Source organism: Elephantulus edwardii, unplaced genomic scaffold (assembly GCF_000299155.1).
Source record: "Elephantulus edwardii isolate Elephantulus edwardi_28Jun2011 unplaced genomic scaffold, EleEdw1.0 scaffold00033, whole genome shotgun sequence".
Classification (NCBI taxonomy): domain Eukaryota; kingdom Metazoa; phylum Chordata; class Mammalia; order Macroscelidea; family Macroscelididae; genus Elephantulus; species Elephantulus edwardii.
The window spans coordinates 12254401-12266882 of record NW_006399783.1 but is presented as its reverse complement, the minus strand read 5'-3'; the positions used below and the strand labels follow the sequence as shown (position 1 = coordinate 12266882).

The window sequence follows — 12482 nt, the reverse complement described above, 5'->3', positions numbered from 1 at the left end:
ATTTTGGGTTTCCATTCATTCATTGTTGCACTATCTTTACCCCTCTTCTACAAAGTCAAGCAGCAGGTGCACCTTCTCCTGCTGGTGGCCCTGGACATATCCCCTCATGAATCCAAGCCTCAGCTTCCCAAGTGGATATTGCTGGTGCTGACTGCCCCCTCCATCACCCCCCCCCAACCCCCTGCAGCAGTGTGTCAGGGTTAGAAGCTCCACCGCCTCAGCACGCAGCTAGCAGGAACCCACACCTGCCTGCCTCCTCTCCACCCCCAGCCAGGCAGCAGGCTAACAGGGCAGGTGTGTTTGCCATCTGGGCTGTCACACAAACCCATCATCCAGGCTCACAGGCTACACCTATCAGTTGTTTGTTGTTTGTTTTTGTTTTTTTAATTAGTGTGAACATGTGTGAATTAGTCTCTTTCACTCCAGAATCTAGGTTTTTGCCTGGTCTTTTATTTTTCTTCTTATTGTATAATTATGTGCAAGAAAATACTTGCCTTTTCAGCATCCTTTACATCAGTGAGGTTGGTTACATGTATTGTGTTTTGTAACCATCGCTATGATTCTTTTCCACATTTTCCCATCAGTTTTATGGAAGTTCAAGTTTCTCCTCAGCGGTGAGATCCCTAGCCCCCTCCCTCTGCCCCTGGATAACTACTACCAAACTTTAGTCTCTATTTTACACAGATATTCTATGCAGATCACGTACAGGTTGTATGGCTTTTTGTTTTGTTTGGATTTTTTTTGTTGTTGTTGTTTCTGTGAAAACCACATAGCCCCCTCACATATTAGCCTCCTGCCATGGATGTGTTATTTATGTAGGGACGCGTATGCAAAAAAAAAAAATTTTTAAAAAAAAGGTTGTTTCATATTCTCGACATTCTCTGTAAGTGTGGTAATGGAATAGTTGCCGTTTTGCGACTGACTTATCCCACTTGGCATGGTGTTTCCAGGGTCCATCCAGCTTGTAATCTGACAGGTGGAGACTTTGGATTCCGACCACCCTGGCCTGTATTCCCAAGCGGCCATCGCTGAGCAGTGCAGAGCAGCCGCCACTGCTGAGCTCGCTGTGTGCCTCATACTGTCCCTGCCCAGGTGACTCCCGGGTTTACACTCCCCGCCACAGCCTCATGGGGACAGATGGTTCCACTCGGTGGGAAGTGCTGACACGGGGGGAGGTCCCGGGGGCTGTGGGGCTGCCTTCTGTTTCCTTGTATTCTTAGACTTCTTCTTCCTTCCTCCTTATTTCCCAGAGGGCCCTGTGTCTGCGTCACAGATGAAACTTTCCATATCTCAGCCCTTGTTCAGCCTCTGCGTGTCTATCATGATAACATGATAACTCCTACGTGTGTCTGTGTGGTTATGTACTGTTGAGTCGGAACCCACCCAATGCTGACCCTCCAGCAGGTTTTCAGATACAGTAAATCACATGGGAGGAGGCTGCACATCCTTCTCCCGTAGAGCACCTGGTGGATTCGAACCACGTACCTTTAGGTTGGCAGGGTGAGGTTCCCATGAGGCCAGGAATTAAAAGTGTTTCTGTTGTTCATAGGGTCACTGTGAGGCAGAAATCAAATTGGCAGTGCTTAACAGCAGACACCTCAGTGCCACCAGCTGTCTGTGTGACACTGAGGCGGCTTGGGGCTTGGGTGTTGCTGCATTGTTGGAAGCTGTGACACTGGGATTTCAGATACCTGTGGTGTACAGGTTTCAGTGAAACTTCAAGACTGAAGACTAGGAAGAAAGGCTTGGTGACCTACTTCTAAAGGATCATGTCTAAAAGCCATTAGAAGTCCTGTGGCAGTTCTGCTCTGAAACACATGGGGCCCCGTGCATCAGAGTTGACTTGCCAGCAGCATCTGGTCTTTGTTTCTTTTTGGCGTCGCTCATGGCTCTGTACGAATCAAATGTCATGTGCTGAGCAATAGATTTTCCTGTATTACCCTCTCCCCCTTTACCTCTTGTACTCACTTAAAGATAGGTAGAAAGCTCTGGTAGATGAGAGCTAAGCAGTTGCCCTGCTAACCCAAAAGCTTGAGGCTCAAAACTTCTAGCTGCTCAGTGGGAGAAAGATGGGCATTCTCCTTCCATGCAATTTACAGCCTCTGAAAATATGCTGGAAAGTAAGTTATGAGTTTGCTTCAACTCAAATGATACATAACAACAACAGTAACAGAAAGGAGGTAATACAGTTACCCCTGTTTTACTGATGAACAAACTGAGGTCCAGAACTAAGACTACATGTACCATTAGTGTCAGAGCTAGAATTGGAACCCAGATGTGTATATTACTGCAGATTCAAAACACTGTTGTTCTTAGTTGACTCGGGTATTTGGATTCCTTAGAGGTTCTGTCCTCTAGGTTATGAGTCAGGGAAGACACAAGCTTGTGCCAGCATTTTCTCTGCCTTCCGTGCCCACCTGGCCTCATCACTTCCATTCAGACTCTCCCTGGTCTCAAATTCTACTTGTCCCTTGAAGGCCAATTCACATTCTATGAAACCTTTAGTTATTTTAGTTGGAAATATTGTCCCTTGCCAGCAGGGCCTCCAGCTGTAGTGTGTCTGTCTCTCCTTCTTGGCCTGCTCACTTTTAGTCTTAGGACTTATTTCCCCAGCTCCAGCTCCCTCTGCTCAGTTCCCTGTGGATGGGGCTCATGGCCCTGGCTCACTGACCTCTGCACCCAGCACCAGGCCTGGCAGAGGTTGTGGTGGATGGACACACAGATGGTCACATGGATCAGAGTGTGTGCACGCATGGTGCTGCCTGAGTTTCTTCCCCAGGGCTGAAAGTCCGTTTGGCACCTGACCTGATCCCAAGCTTGAACTTGACATTTCCTGTGATAGTGGTGAAGGTGATGTCCTGACAGTGACTGTCACTTATCAAGGCCTTTTTATGTTCCAGGCATTGTGCACATTGTCTTTACATATGTCATCTCATTTAATATCCCAAGATAGCATCAGGGGAGGAATTATTTTGACAGATGAGGAAGTGTGGTATATTGCTCTAAGTTGCTCAAGCTGTAGGGGACTTTGACCTTGAAGCCTGTGCTCCCGGCCTCTGGACAGGACAGTACTGGGGAGAGCATTGTTGTTGTGTTGTTAAGTGCTATTAGTCGAGTAAAACCCATAGTGACCTTATGAACGAACAGATCTGAACTCTGTCCTATCCTGTGCCATCCTCACAATCTCTGGCACACTCAGTCCCATTGCTGTGATAACCCAGGGTCTTCCTCTGCTTTACTGTCCCTCCACCTTTCCAAGTATGCTTTCCTTCTCCAAGGAGTAACCTCTCTTAGCAATAGGCCCAGTGTGTGAGACTAAGCTTCACCATCCCTGCCTCCAAGGGGCACTCTGGCCGCACCTTCTCTAAGACATACCTGTCTGTTCTTTTGACAGTCCATGGGATGTTCAGCACTATAAATTTGAATTGCTTCATTTCCTTCTCAGAGATGCCTTATGAATGGGGCAGACACTTGAATACATGAAGCTACCTCAGTCTTCTTATCTGTGAAATGGGGATCTAAGTAGTTCCTCTCCACCTCAGGGATTGTTGCAAGGGGCCATAGAATATGCAGGGATGAGTTGAAGGTGACTTGATGGCACGTAACAACAATTCTGTACTGTAGTTTTCCCTCCTTTACCTTGGCTGATTTGCCCCCTACCCTAATTAGATTCCTCAAGGTCACACTTTCTTCCCCCCTTCAGGGGAGCTCAGTGCATGGGAACTCAAGTGGAGCCCAGAATTGCTTCTCTAAGGTTTTCTTGAACATAGTGGGTAGGGCTAGGATGGAGGAACAAGGTCCAGTATTCCTGGGAGGTCTGGTGGGTGTGGGACTGCGCCACTGAAACCAATATTGTTTGGCCTAGAGGTCCTGGGACTCCACCTATAGGGACAGGCTGCTGATAAGGGGACATTTTTTAGTTGAGTTCCTGTGTGTGTGTGTGTGTGTGTGTCTACCTTGGGAACTTCCTTCCACAAGTCTTAGTTGAGTAAAAAGAAACCCCTGTCTTCTGTGTTGCTGATGGGGTTTTAGGGCAGGTGAAATAGGGGAGCCCAGGCCATGTCCAGGGAATAGTAGCTGCCAGTGCAGGGAAGTCTAGGGCACTCAGTAAACACTCACTCTGCTCCCACAGGAGGAAACAGGCCCAGAAAGGGAAAGATGCCTGCCATGATCACACAGCCCAACTTGTCTTTGTGTCTTAGAGTCAGAATCAATGAAATCTAATCCACCAAACCTCAGTTTCCTTATCTGTAAAAGAGAGATTAGTGTATTATGGAGTGATTAGCACATGACCCCTGTGCAATCAGAATTCAAACTTACAGCCATCAATCGTAGCTGACCCTCCCTTAGGTTCTGGAGGCTCTTTTTGCGCATCCTGCACCCTGGAGCTGCTGGTGGATTCGAGCCTCCAGGGGCTGCCACTTTTGGGGTAGCACTGTGACACCCTATGGACTTTGACAGCAGAACTCCCTTGTTGTTGTGGTTGATGTGTGTCATCAAGTCAGAGCCAGAAGTGATGCACATCAGACGCACTAGCTGTTTTTCAGAGGCTGAAAGGTGCATGGGAGGAGTTTGCCCATCTTTCTCCGAGGAACAGTGGGTGGGTTTTGAAATGTGCTAAAGCTAGAGTTCTCTTTATCTCTTCCCAGGAGGGAGTGCATTGAGAGGACTGTAGTTAAGTGAACTACCAACACATACACATACACAGAGGCAATTTAGTGAAAATGATGTATTAAGGGACCATTGAAAACAGAGGGTTAACTAATGAAAGGGAGGCTAAGCAAGAGTTAAAATGAGGAAGAAAGGAAAAGTGGCAAGGACCCCTAGAAGGAAAAGGGAAAGGGGTCAAGTCAAACCTTACAGCACACTATCAGCAGAAAAGAAAAAAAAAAAAAAAAAAAAAAAAAAAAAGAAGGGGGCACTGCTTTTATTGACTCCCACTGTCATGAGACTTGGTGTTAGTCCAGCCCCACCTAGGGACTTGTGTGATTGGCTGGGGAGAGTGCCGCGTCCTTTTGGCTCCTGCCAGAAATGCTATTGCATTAATACAACTATAATAATTTCCTTCTTGTTTCCTGGGAGCCTCCAACCCTCTTCCATGTGTGCAAGAGAGACGGTAGCAATTGTAGCACTTAATAGATTTGACCCCCCAGAGGTGCCACTTTTGTACAACTCCTTAGCACTAGGCTACTGGAGCATAATAGCAGTAGTGTCTCTACTGGCTTGGGTTTGTGCAGGTTTTGATTGTGGAATCCAACTGTCAGCAAAGTCAGTTACATTTTGGCTGTTCTACCCTGATTTCTGCTCTAAAAAAGAAAAAAAAATGCTAAAGCCATTGAAATATTTCATTCCTATTTCTTTATTCTTCATCCATTCAACAAAGACTTTTATTGATTGTGTTATGAGCCCCAGTCACTTGGAGTGGCTGATGTGAATGGACTCTTACAAAGAGAAACTGCTTTTTCAATGATGAAGTGACTTTAGTCTCCTTGAATCTTAAGAGGTCAGCATTGGAAGTGACCTTCCAGATGTTGAACACTGGGGAAACGGAGGCTCCTAGGCTGCAGGTATGTACCAGGTCCAGGCCTCATGGCTGTGCCTTGTTTGGTATTAGTTCCGTGAGAACTGCATGTGTTATGTGAACATCTTCTGTGTACATAGTACATCTTTTTTTTTTAGCCTCAGAGAAAGTTAGAGGGGGAAGAGAACTCTGGCCCAGAGCATTACACAGTCCCTGTGGTGGTGGTTTTCCCTCCCCTCCAGCCTGCCTCATGTCTGTCCAGAGTGTGTCTCAGAGATAGCCAGGATGTGACAGCGGTGACCTGCCCCTGCTCTTTGGCCCTGCTGCCTGTGTAAAAGTTGAAGTCTAAACTCGGTGGGTGGCCCAAGTCTGGTCTTATCTGGGCTGCAGCATCCAGGCCTCCTTATCTTGCAGAGCAAGCTCACTCACTAGGAGTGTGAGAACCAGTCATCCCAAAGCAGGCTGGAGTCAGGGGCCCTTTCTCCCACCCACCCGGCGGCTGTGACTCTAGTGTTTTTGCCTCTTCCTCCTTCAGACATGACGGAGAGGGGTGTGCACTCAACAAGACCATTCCATTGATAATAAAGAGAGTCAAGGCTTGGCACTAAGTAGGTCCCAGGTCCAGTCTTAACTCTACCATTTATGATTCATGTCATCGTGACCAGTCTGCACCTCGGTTTCTCCATGTGTAAAACGGAAATAAGTGTATCACCTGATGCTCACAGTAATTCATAACATCCATTGAGCATTTATTAATCCAGGTAGTGGATTAAGAGCCTGGGGTACATTATCCTATGAATCCATGAGGTATAGGAGGTTTTTAGTGTATGTACCTCACAGGAGATTGTGACACCGTGTGTTTAAAGGGCTCAACATAGGCTTCAGACAGCGGAAGCTCTCAGTTCATGTTCTGTGCCCTGGAAGGGAGGCTCAGGCTGTCCTGGGTCACCTACCTGCCTCCTGCGGAGATGAGGGAGACACCTGCACACATAGGACCGGCTGCCTGCATGCTGTTTAGAAGGTGGGCCTCGAGGCACACTGTACACGGATGTCACTAAGAGTCCACTACGTTGAAAAGAGATTCTTTTTTTCTTACTGGATTGCTACCAAACCGTATTGACTATAGTTTTCATTTGCACAGCACAAAGGAAGTGTGTGTAGTGAGCAGCCCCAGGTTGCAGCCAGCGCTGACAGCTTCTGGGAGGGAGAGAGTCGCCTCGGCCTTGAGCGGTGCAGCTGCAGTGCTGGTGCGTGCCCTGGTTTAGCTGGTACAGACCCTCTGCCAAAGTCCCTTACTGCTGAGGGTGAGGCCAGAATCTGAACCCAGGCATTCTGACTTGAGAGTGCATTTTCAGTTCCTGGACTCTGCTTCCTCCCCAGGCATTGAGAGGGTCTGCAGGTGGAGACGCCATCTGTCCTAGAACTTGAACATCTTTAACATAACATTTCAACTCGCCTTGTAAAATGTCACCGACTCATTTGAGAGATGATGAAACCAAAGTTCAGAGAGGCGAAGGTCTTATCCAGCACCCAGGGCGCATATAGACAGAATTGGTTTTTGAACCTAAGACAGTGCGGACTGGGTCCTGTTCATCAGGACCTAAGTTAAGAACTCTGCCATCTGAGCTTGGATACATTCTAAGTAGGGGAGATGTTGCTTCTCTGCCCTGGACGATACGTGCACCCTCAGCACACCTGGCCACTTCATGTTCCAGAGCTCATGGACCTCAGAAATACCACAGCCTCCGCCCATACATATATACCCCAGAGGGTCTTTAATAAAGGACTTTACTGTCTTCTTAATGTCTGATTCTTTTCTCTGTCTGGACGCCAAGGAAGCTAGAAAGCTGACTTTATCGTGATCCCCCCCATCAGTTTAGATTCAACCACTGTCACAGAGCAGAGAAAGGATCAGAGCCTTACTGCAGTCTCACTTGCTGTGTGATCCTGAGGAGATCATATCACCGCTCTGGTCCTCTCTTTCCTCCATTCATTCATTCACACCCATATACATTCATTCTTTCTTTTCTTCACTGTGACAATAATTTATGGTGACATAGTCATAGGAAGTTGTGCTGTTAACCTAAAGGAAGCCAGTTTGAATCCACCAGCAGTTCCATGGGGGAAAGCTAGGCAATCTCTTCCAATGCCGTGTGCCACCTCTGCAGATATGATGAAGGGTGAGTGAGGGGCCGGCTCCGACCTGACAGCAGTGGATTGAGTTCAGTTGACCACGGTGGGGCTCTGGTGGTGTATAAGGTCATATTGTGGCTCTGATAACAGAAAGATCAGCAGTTTTAATCCACCAGCTGCTTCACGAGAGCAAGTTGGACAGGTCCCTCTAAACTATTTACAATCTTGGAAGTCTAGTGAGAGATCATGAGTTGAAATTAACTTGATAGCGAGTTAATTTTTTCACTTGGAGCCTTGTATCCAGGAACTCTGGTATCATAGTAGAATACTAACTGAAAGGCCCATGGTTCTAATCCACCAGCCACTCTGAGGGAGAAAGATGAGAAAATCAGCTCCCGTTAAGATTTATAGCATCGGAAATGTGATGGGGGGGAGCACCATGAGTTATCGAAGGGAAGTGAGTGCTTCCCAGCAGCCAGGAAAGAATAAAAGAGAAGCATCAGAGGTCATGGGGCACTTGAGCAGCAGAAGAGGAAGCGAACCAAATTGTCAGCTTGCTGGCACTTGCCTAGTGCTGGCTCCGAGGAGGGTGCTTCGTGGGGCCCTTGCGTAAGGGAGGTTGTGCAAGGGTCGCTTTCCTGAGAGATGCCAAACCACTTAGATTTGACCACTTCTCGCAGTGACTCTACATAACAGCTGAGAACGTGTTGATAGATCTCTGTGTAGATGTACTTTTTTGTGGGGGATGTCTAAGTACAGAGGGTAAAGTGTGAAGCTTCCTGGTGGTTTCATCTGTACAGATTTCATAAACACATGTTAATTGATGTGGCCACCAACTGCTTTCCCGTTGGGAATCTAATTTACTGCCTGGATGATGGAGGTAGTGCAGTATTACAGATGAGGAAATAGAGGCTTGGGGAGAGTGAAGTAGCTGCCTAGGAAGTGGATGCAATGAGAGGGTGGCTGAGTCTGATTTCTGCCCACTTCATAAAGGGGAACTTCCCCCATCAATAAAATCCATAGCAGCAGGCAGATAACTTCTAAGTCAGACACGCCACTCCCCACCACCACCACCATGCTCCGGCACCTATTTCCACCAATCATTGGGTCCGGTATTGTATTGATTGTTGACTCACAGACTTTACTCACAGTTGTGACACAAAGAATGGGATTTATTGAGAAAATAGGTTGGGAATAGGTCGGGGAGTGGGAGAGGCAAAGAATACTGCACAATTCAAGTCCAGGTGTAGTCCAGTAGTTTCGAGTCAGATTAACAGCAAAACAGAATTCCTTAATTAGTAAAAGGCCTGGTGTCAGTTCAACAACACAGATTCAAGAAGCCTCTGGTTTCCTCAGTCATCCAGCAAAGTTTGCCTCAGAGCAGTTATAAGTCAGCTTCTCCTTAAGTCATCTTGCCAATCTGTCCACCACCAGTGTTGTGGGATCTCACTCAATCTCACTCTCATCAAAACCTCACCTCTACAGTGTACTCTCTTTTATCCTAACCCCACTGCTGATGATTTACAAGACCATGTATCTGCAGTTAAGGCAGCTGGAGACCAGCGGGGGCCAGTGAAATGGCCAGAAAAGCCAACTTTTAAACTGATACCTCAGTGGCTTACTCGAAGTCACACAGTCATTTAATGTGGCAGAGCTAGGCTTTGTTTGAAACTACATGTACAGCTTTTTCATTTTCCAGTATAACTTGTTTTCTGTCCACTGTCTATCAGGCTAGCCTGTTGTGACTGTAACTCTGGGAGGTGAATAATGCTCTCTCTCCTCTTTACAGAAAGGGTTAATCATTTCCCAAAGCCTCATTGACGGGTATTAGTAAGTAAGCAAGGATTTTGCTGACTTTGGGGATGTAACTTCAGGACATGCCAGAAATTCTACAAAATTGCATGCAAATATTTGTCCGTATTTGCCCTTTTCTGAATACCAGGCGAAGGCCTAGGGAGCTCTGGTAGCCTAGAAGTAAGGAACTGTGCTGCCAATCCAAAGGCAGATGGTTCAAATCCACTAGCTACTCCACAGGAGAAGGATGAGCAATCTTCCGTGTGATTTACGGCATTGAAAACCCATTGGAGGGTCAGCTATGAGTCAGTTCGTGCTCTATGACACATAATAACAGCACAGGAGGAGAGATAGTTTTCACTATGTCTTGAACAGCCAAACAAAAATATACAAACAAAAACTGAGCCACTGAGCTCAAGGGCAATGGCACAGTAAGCCACAGTCATCGCTGACCCACCATTGCCTCTTGGGCCTGTGTTCTTGAGGCTCTGGGATTCTCACCTCTCTTGTGGAGTTGAGAATCATTTGAGTGTAGATGCTGTGCTGTACCGTGCTGTGCTTTGAGCACTCAGTACTGTGTCCCTGTAGCCTCTGTCCCCTTCACTAACACCTGGGGATAAAGCCTGGTTGGTTGGTGGTTGATTAAAAGACTAAATGAGTGATGGAATGATTGAGCAGCCAGGCATTAGGGATCTCTGCTGATTTTTGTTCTAGTGTAACAGGGAGGTCTCTACTTTGTTACAGAGAAGTTGTAGAGAAGTTGAGGTCAATCTGGTGTTCAATTTCCCAGTCAGGACTGGAGAGACCATAGAAGCCCAGGGCCTGAGTCCCCCCTTACTGATGGAATGCTGTGTGTAAGTGAGTTCCGAGAAGCAGCTCTCTGTCACAGCACTTAGCACCCCACAGAGGGGGACAGGACAGCGGGGAGAGAACTGTCTTGGCCCTCTAGTACTCCTAGCTTCCCTGGCCCAACCAAAGCTCCCTGTTGAACCTCCAGTGGTCTCTTGCATCTAGACATTGACTTGTCCCTAAATACAGCTCACTGGCTGGGACCCATCTAAGAGCAACTGTCCTTCACCGTTACCAGCAGTCCCATTTTGGAGCTGAGAAAACTGAGGCTTACACTGACTTACCCAGGCCACACAATGAGTAAGCATGGAGCTGGGACTGGGGCCAACTGTGCCTGGTTCCAAAGCCATACAACTCACCACATCTTCTCATTACATTGCCAGGAAGCCTTTAGAAGGTCAACCGCCAGCTGGAGGCCTCTTCGAAACATGGAGGCCACTCCTTCGTCTGGCTGGAGAGCTGGCTTCAGCCCAGTAGGGTCATTGCTGAGGTTATCTTTCCTGTTTAGAGAGAGAGAATGGGCCTCTGGAATGTCAAGTGGATGTAGTGCCTCTGCCTCCTGAGCTTAGTGGAAGGGACTTTACAACAAGCCGGGATCGATACTGTTCCCCTTTCCCTGCACCCCTACTTGAAACAAGAAAAGAGTGAAGAGGGTCAAGTGAGCAGGAAGAGCCGTGTTAGTACGTGAGCACAGTTTATTTTGTGTCCCTCTCTGTATCCTACACTCGGGCGGGAGCCCTTTGAGAACCTGGACCTGGTTACTTGGTGGGTGCTGAAAGAATGAATGAATGAATGAACGACCTGGGCGTTAGAGATTGGCCTTTTAGTCCAGGACCTGCCAATAACAATCTGCATGGCTGTGGCCACCCTCATCTCTTTTCTTGGCCTCAGTTTCTTCATCTGTAAGTTCAGGATGTTGGACAAAAATGCAGACTCTGATGCTCTGATTTCATGAGGGCAACTGCTTGGGGCGGTGGAGAAAGGCAGGAGGCAGGGACTGGGTTCTGTGTGTGCATGAAGGCTTCCCCTGGGGTCTTAGCAGTGCACCATCAGATGTGGATACCTGGCAGGAGAGGGGCCGCGTGCAGGCTGGGACGAGAAGGAACACACAAACCAGCATGAGAGGCTGCTCTCTAAAGCTGCACGTTTCCAGGGAAGTTTGGGGTTTCTTTTTTTCAGGAGTGAAAGTCCTACACAATACCTGGGTATCAGAGTTTCCTATAGGGTAGGCTCTGTTTGTCCTGGTCCAAATACAGGTTTTACGTAAGCACAATCTAGTGTTCTGGTATTCTCATTCTTCTCAGAGTCAGCCACAGTTCATTATGATCCATACAGTTAGATGCCTTCTCATGGTCAATGAAACACAGATAGATAATCCTCTGGTACTCTCTGCTTTCAACTAAGATTCATCTAACATTGGCTATAATGTCCTTAGTACCATGTCCTCTTCTAAACCCAGCCTGCACATCTGGTAGTTTTCTGTTGATGTGCTGCTCCAGTTAGTTTTGGATAATTTTCACCTGAATCTTGCTTGCATGTGATATTAATGATGTTTGATAATTTCTACACTCCCACTGTGACACTGATGAATCCGATGCGATAATGGTTACCCATGGTGGACAGTGTTTGGTGGAGCTTCCCGATTAAAACAAGCTTGGAAGCAGGAGTGGCATCCACTTCCTAAATAGCTTGCCTCTGGAAACTCTATGAACTTGGAGAAACGATGAAAATGATACAAATGTTCAAGTCTTTCGTTCATAGGGTCTCTATGAGTTGTCTACAACTCGATGGCACTTAACAACAACTCATGAGTCACATTTTTTTGGAATGGGAAGAAACATGGATCTTTTCCAGTCAGTTGGCCAGGTGGTTATCCTCCAGATTTCTTGGCGTAACTTGGTGAGAGTGTCCAGGTAGCATCTGTTTGTTGAAATATGTCAATTGGTATGCCGTCAATTCCTGAGGCCTTCTCTTTTGCCATTTCCTTCAGAGCAGCTTGAATTTCCTCTCCCCTTCATCACCATGTGTTCTTGCTCATATGTTGTTTCATGACATATTCTTACGTATTATTATATATTATTCATTCTGGTATTGTGACTTGATATACTCTTTCCATCTTTTGATGCTTCCTGGGTCATTTAGGATTCTGCCCACAGCATCCTTAAGTATTACACCTTGAGGCTTG

The 12482-nt window shown here is 47.0% G+C and overlaps 1 protein-coding gene across 1 annotated transcript in view; it reads left to right on the top strand.

Annotated features, from left to right (window-relative positions):
• The window catches only part of STK10 (serine/threonine kinase 10), a 173091-nt gene that overhangs the window by 67351 nt on the left and 93258 nt on the right, over positions 1–12482 (top strand). The window lies entirely within an intron of this gene.